Below are 7,389 nucleotides of genomic sequence, written 5' to 3' on the forward strand. Positions count from 1 at the left end.
AGATACGATCATACCCGGTGGTGATGTTATTGTTATGACAAAACAATTTCCTAAGGGACCAGAAAGTTCTTAAGGGCGCAAAAACCACTGTAACATCACACAGAAGGGAAATTCAATATTAAAGCTGATGCAAGAAGATGATAAAAAGTTTTCTTTTTGTCGATGTAACACGCACATTGGACTTCTGATCTTGGTGTCTGTAATCTTAGCAAAATGCATAATTAAAATGAAAATAATACTGAGGAGATGATAGGAATGAGCACTGCTAAATGATTCAGTATTTCCAGAACAAATATTTATTATAACTAACACATATATCGTACCTTATGCTTAGTACTACAATGACGGTTGATTTTTATGTTCGTTTGATGTCCACTGAGCGCTCTTTTATACAGCCATTGTTCTCTTGAGTCGCTCGTGCGTCGTCACGATAAGTTATAACAGTTCTTCTTTTCACACTTCACTCAAACTTAGACGGAACACGTTTTTATTTATTTAGTAAAAAATTAGATTAGACCTCCACAAATCTGCGTCCGTCTTACTTAAGAAAAACAGTACAAGTGTTTACCGCTCAAGGCTTCATTTGTTCTCCAGCGAACAAAATGGTGAAGGATCGCATATCTATCCGTATTCTTCTGTTTCTGTTGCCGCCCAGAGAGGACGAATTACATTATTTAGGAAATTCCACCATTGCTATGCGCCTCCTTATTATACATTAATCATTCTTTACAAACAAGTCCGCCCTACCGCTACAGTCGCAGGTTCGAATCCTGCCTCGGGCATGGATGTGTGTGATGCCCTTAGGTTAGTTATGTTTAAGTAGTTCTAAGTTCTAGGGGCTGATGACTTCAGAAGTTAAGTTCCACAGTGCTCAGAGTCATTTATAAACAGGTATTTGTCTTCTGGCTGAAAGTATTAACTATTTGCTGCTTTAATGAAGCCAAAAATAGCGAATACCACAATGTGCGAAGTGCCTGCAGTGTAAGCCTAACAACACTATTTCCTTTGTAGCTGTAAATCCTAAAATAATTTAAAGTTGCTTGTCGTAATTCATAGCTTCATTGTCGGCTGTGAATACTTCGAGGAAAGTAACGCAGCGAATGACGTTAGGAGCGAAATGAAATCTGGTTGAGGGTGCCTCTCAACCTTTGCGCGCCGCCAGAGATCGGTCTTTACGGCGACCAGAGGCGCTCTCAGAGCTGGCACGTGGGCGCGGCGACCCTGGAGAAATGAAAGGAAAACAAATTAAATGAGATCGTTTCCCGTGGCCGAGGAAATGAGAAACGGATCCAGGGTGAGGCGGCGCCGCGGGATATGGCGCCTCAGAGGAGGTATAAAACGGCTTGACCTCAGCGAAACAAGTGCTGGTATTACGAAGCTCAGAATAATATTTCAGTGTCGCGAAAGAAAAGGAATTGTACACGCTGCAGCGACTTACAAATTCTAGGATTGTTGAGCGTAGCACGAAGCTTTCGGAATACGTTTGCACCTAAAAATAAAATAAAAATGAGGAGGAGAAAGAACTGCTTACATAATGAATGTAGGAAGAGGCGAACATTTTCAGTGCATATTTTCATTAGCATTTAGTATTAGTGGTCACACTGAAAGCTGGCGGTTGCTTCTTTCTGCAAAAGAACACTCATATCGAAGTCTGACGCGATGACAGCATTGTATTAAACATTCTCTGTTTGCTAGTTGCGGAGAATTTGGATATAATTTCGAACTTTGGATAAAATCCTCCGTCGTCTTCGTCAGGAACAACTTACTGCCGTGGCTGTTATTGTGGTAAGCATCTGTAGCCGACAGATCTGATTTGTCGATGTACGTCATTATTACGTCATGGTGCTTGAAACTGTTTCATTGTCTGCGTTGGTGGAGTCAGCGCTTTCGTAGCAGCGCAAAAGTTTCAGCACTTTTCCCTGTCTCTTCTCAGTGTCGAAAGCTCACACCCACACACTGAATATTATAGCTGCTGTCGTTGTTGAAGTTCCGCACATAGTAATTTCTTCTTCTTCTTAGATAGCAGAATCCCAGTGTATAGAAGCGTGGGACAAGATTTTAGTTTGAGAGGTGGCATGAGCCCCCCTCATATTTCTATCTTACTCTGAGTAATTCGATTTCCCTCTCTAATTGCATGCGGTGAAAAGTTGCTATTCCTTCACACGCGGACTTCCCACGCAGTGTCTCTCGTCACCCGGGTGGTCTGGTGACAGGCGGGTTCTGCTGAGCTTGAAAGGGTTAAGCCGACGGGTGTGAGGGAGCCGAGTGGATGCTTTCCAGAAGCCGACATTGTCATAAGAGCGGGAGTGACACGCCCACAGGGGCCTGAAGGAGAGCCGGCCGGAGTGGCCGAGCGGTTAAAGGCGCTACAGTCTGGAACCGCACGACCGCTACGGTCGCAGGTTCGAATCCTGCCTCGGGCATGGATGTGTGTGATGTCCTTAGGTTAGTTAGGTTTAAGTAGTTCTAAGTTCTAGGGGACTTATGACCACAGCAGTTGAGTCCCATAGTGCTCAGAGCCATTTGAACCTGAAGGAGAGGCTGGGCTAGAGATTCCGTTACTTCGCAGAAACTTAGTGAAAACACTTTCTGGCGGGCTACCAGCGAGGCGTGGGAATGACTTGTGTTCCCAGGCAGTCAGGGCGGGCAAATGCCCGCGTTTTCTGCAGAATCATAACTGTGATTGGCTTGCTCAGGGCATAGCTCTGTGACGTAGCAAAATCGGCGCAGAAATTGGCGCCAAGAATCTCCATTGGTGGAATGGTAGTGCTTCAGCAATAGAATGGAATTTTCCGCCGGTTTTCGAGTTGCTGATTGGAACGTTTTAACCACGGCCACTGTCGTGGGGGTGGGAATGTTCGGTGTTCGGTTTGTATGGGTGCTCTTGGGGTAGTCGGCTCTCGCCTTCCGGTCGGGGTAGGTTGCAAGACTGAGATCTCGCTGCTCTGGACAGTCTGCCTTCCGTTTTCATTTAATTTTAACTGTTTGACGAAGTTGCTGAAGTTTCGACTTCAACGTAACTTTCCAAGTACAGTTGGCAATTGAGCGTTCTGTGTACAAGCGGCCTATGTTGTCCGTCTTGAGCAGTTTTGGCTAAAGTTTACTGTATCGGAGTTACTGTGTGACTTGGCTTGTTAAAATCAATCACTGTACCGTCAGTGATTGTGTGGCGAGCCTTCTTCGTCTCCCTCAGAGGTGCATTTGTATTGATAGGAAGTCTTTAGTCTGGAACAACCAGACCAGGACAATTTGTTTCGGGCTATATTCGCGACATTATCATCAACACGACAGGACGTCGAAGGAACCAGCCATCGCTTCCGGTAGGTCAGATCGTGTCCTTGCAGTTAATAAGACAATTTGGTAATGTATGTCCGCACCACCGGCAGAAGAGGGAATTTTCTCTGTGATAATCAGAGCTCAGGAGAGCGCACCTATTCCCGTATTTTCTTATGTGGTTCTGTCTCGGATGTTCATTGCCTGAGTTCTCACTACTGTAGCAGCAATTAATGTTGGGGTGGCTGGGTTTTTCTCTTAAGATTTGGGTTGCAAGGAATTGGCTCCACATACCACTTGGTCATAAATGTCACAACCTAGTTTATGGACAACCTCACCTTCGCAGCATTTATTTTAGTATCTAATTTTGATGTACTGTAAATGTTTCATGTGTTTTGTTTACTATTTTGAGTTGTCATAATAAATCAAATTATTATTTTGGACAGATCTTTCATTCTGTTAATCGGTAAAGCAACCCTTTCATTTCTCACTACGTTAATGAAACTTTCATTTATCTAATTAATTTCTACCAAATTAAACTATTGCAGGTGCCAAACTTTTTTCTACTCCACTTGCAGGGTCGATTACAGTCAGTTCGCATTTCTTCTTAATCCATGTGCAACACCAAAAGTCGGAGTTAGAAAAGGGGGGGCTTAGAGCATCATTTCCATATGAAGATTCTAGAAGAATTTAGTGTTAAATACACTGCTAGCCCCGGCACCTCGCAAGTTTCATCAAACACTATTCTGTGTTATTTCTGAAACTGCGTATAGCAATTGCTGATTTCTCAAATTATCGATTTTTAATGTGCCTCAGGTGTTCTGTGCAACAGTCAGTATCATTAACGACAGAACAACTGATGAAATTGCTTCTGCACTCACATGGAATATTATAAATTCCAGGGACTGCTGAGACCATTATTGTCCATAACTGGGTGCATAATCATCTTTACATCCATATGTTATCGGAAAATATGTCTTATGCCTCTTCTTCTATTTATTACATCTACATCTGCATGGATATTCTACAAATCACTTTTAAGTGCCTGGCAGAGGGTTCATCGAACCACTTTCACAATTCTCTATTATTCCAGTCTCGCATAGAGCGCGGAAAGAATGACCTTCATCTCTCCGTACGAGCTCTGATTTCCCTTCATTCCTCTCTATGTAGGTCTGTGTCAACAAAATATTTTCGCACTCGGAGGAGAAAGTTGGTGACTGGAATTTCGTGAGGAGATTCAGTCGCAACGAAAAACGCCTTTCTTTTTAATGATGTCCAGCCCAAATCCTGTATCATTTCTCTGACACTATCTCCCATATTTCGCGATAATTCAAAACGTGCTGTCTTTCTTTGAATTTTTTCTATGTACCCCGTCATTCCTATCTGGTAAGGATCCCACACTGCGCTGCAGTATTTTCAAAGAGGATGGACAAGTGTAGTGTAGGCAGTCTTCTTAGTAGGTCTGTTACATTTTCTAAGTGTCCTGCCAATAAAACGCTGTCTTTGGGGAGCCTTCCCCAAAACATTTTCAATGTGTTAAAAAAAATGGTTCAAATGGCTCTGAGCACTATGGGACTCAACTACTGTGGTCATAAGTCCCCTAGAACTTAGAACTACTTAAACCTAACTAACCTAAGGACATCACACACATCCATGCCCGAGGCAAGATTCGAACCTGCGACCGTAGCGGTCGTGCGGTTCCAGACTGTAGCGCCTTTAACCGCTCGGCCACTCCGGCCGGCCTCAATGTGTTCCTTCCAATTTCGGTTGTTCGTAATTGTAATACCTAGGTATTTAGATGAATTTACGTCTTTTAGATTAGACTGATTTGTCATGTAACCGAAGTTTAACGAGTTCCTTTTAGTTCTCATGTGGATGACCTCAAACTTTTCGTTATTTAGGGTCAACTGCCACTTTTCGCATCATTCAGATGTTAGTTTGTGTTCCAAAAAATGAGAAACTGTCCAAAACTGCACGCTACCAAACCGCTAGCCCGTTAGTACTAGCACCTACAGTCACCCACTTGACGCAAATGGGACTCTAAAAACTGCATCCGGTTGGCATCCACTGTGCGTTGGGGACAGAAACATCAACAAAACCGATCTATTCAAACAAGCAGTGGATGCGCTTCTTTAGGCGTCATCTTATGGGTTTTAATTAATAAAGTAATGACCAATGCTATCAACAATGAACTATAGGTATAATGTCCGCCTCTGTAGCGTAGTGGTAACGTTACTGCCTACCATGCAGGGGGCCCGGGTTCGATTCCCGACAGGGGACTGGTTGTTGTATGTAGTTCATCATCATTTCATCATCATTGACACGCAAGTTGCCGATGTGGCGTCACCTAAAAAGGACTTGCAATACGGCGGCCGAACTTCCCCGAAAGGGGCCTCCCCGCCAACAATGCCATACGATCATTTCATTATAGATATAATGACCTCTGTACCGAAGAATAGTTAATAGTTCTCTTTGATCAGTCCACCTAAGGTAAACATGAAAATTTCTGTGATAAAAATTTGTCGTATCTAAACTAACTAAAATATCCAAATTTAAACTAAACGATTACCTCCCTCGTTATGTTTATTAGTTAAATTATACCTAATATCTTTTAACGAAAAGCTCTGTATGTAAGGGGCCACAATATCGTGATAACTGGAACAAAATCTTTACTCAAGAAACTCAGATCATACAGCAGTTGAAATTCTACTTAATCATCGACTACTTACTAGATTATCAGCTAATGTAAGTCAGAAAGGGTTGATTAAAAACGTGGAAATGTTGTGAGAAATGTCTCCTTTAACACAAATGCAGATCCTAACCGCAGGGGGCGCTGTTGTATTCGACCACGAACAGCACTTGTACAAAATGCCATCAGTACGTTGCAAGGGTCAGGTGTGGTCACAAAAGTGTTCTTTGTAGTTGTGGGACCATTACGTCGGGACTGAGTGAATTCGAACGTGGGAAAATTTTTGAAGCTCCTGTAGGGGGTGCTTCTACAGCCGAGGTAACTGAAGTGTTTGGTATTTCACGCTGCATTGTTGAGTATTTATACAACATACAGCTAAAGCGGGAAAAAACCAACCAGTAAGTCACACCGCTGACGAAACTGTGTACTGAGTGATAATGACAGACTCTCACTGAAGAGGACTGAGCGAAAAATAATATAGCTGTAAAAGTCACTGCAGAACTAAATGACGCACTCGGAAACCCTGCCAGTACCAAAACAATACTAACGGTGCGCCAGAAGCAGGGAACTTCAGGGTGAGATGGAATTCCAAAACTACTGATGGGAGATGCAAATTTCTGTGACACTAAAATGTGGTGCCGAAGCCATAAAACCTGGACCATTGAGATATGGAAGAGCGTCGTTTCGTCGGCTGGTTATTTCTTCACACTGTATCCATCTTATGACGAAGCGTACGTCCCAAGAGTGAAACGTGGCGGCCGTATGGTAATGATTTGAGCCTGCATATCGTGGCATCCCATAGATCCCATGAATACTCCACCATGTGGCATTCCTGCCAAGGATTATGTGACCATTTCGGCTGATAATGTCCATCCCATGGTACAGTGTTTGTTCGTCATTTGTGGTGCTGTGTCTCAAGACGACAGGTCGCATCATCCAGGACTGGTTTTGTGAGTACGAGGATAAATAGTTGCATCTCATTTGGTCAGCACAGTCACCAAATCTCAATATTATTCAGCCTTTGTGTTTTACTATGGAAAGAAGGGTGCATATTCACTAACCAGCTCCGTCGTCGTTGCTTGAACTTGCCTCTATTTTGCAGGAACAATGGTATAAAGTTCCCTTCAAAACCATACAGGACCTATATTTATCCATTCCGAAACGACTGGAAGTTGTTTTGAATGGCAACGGTTATCCAGCACCGTATTACGCGTGGTAATGTACTTTTCTGCATGAAAATATGAGATAATATTGGGTAAAGCTGATTTAAAAAGCAATTAAGTATCTATGTAGAGCGTGAAATCAGCAAATATTTTTAGAATTTAGTGCTTCGCCTAATTGGTAGCAGTATTCTGAAAGCCGTAATTTGTGCTTAGAAAGATGTGCCCATGTTCGAACTATTTGTTTTTCTCAGCCTAAGAAGAAAT

The 7,389-nt window shown here is 42.9% G+C and overlaps 1 non-coding gene across 1 annotated transcript; it reads left to right on the top strand.

Moving 5' to 3' along the window:
- The first annotated feature begins 5,482 nt into the window (after positions 1-5,482).
- On the top strand, positions 5,483-5,554 carry Trnag-acc (transfer RNA glycine (anticodon ACC)). Its single transcript has one exon. It is a non-coding gene; the product is annotated as a tRNA-Gly (tRNA).
- Positions 5,555-7,389: the final 1,835 nt, after the last annotated feature.

The sequence above is a fragment of the Schistocerca cancellata genome, chromosome 5 (genome assembly GCF_023864275.1).
Source record: "Schistocerca cancellata isolate TAMUIC-IGC-003103 chromosome 5, iqSchCanc2.1, whole genome shotgun sequence".
In the NCBI taxonomy this organism is placed as follows: domain Eukaryota; kingdom Metazoa; phylum Arthropoda; class Insecta; order Orthoptera; family Acrididae; genus Schistocerca; species Schistocerca cancellata.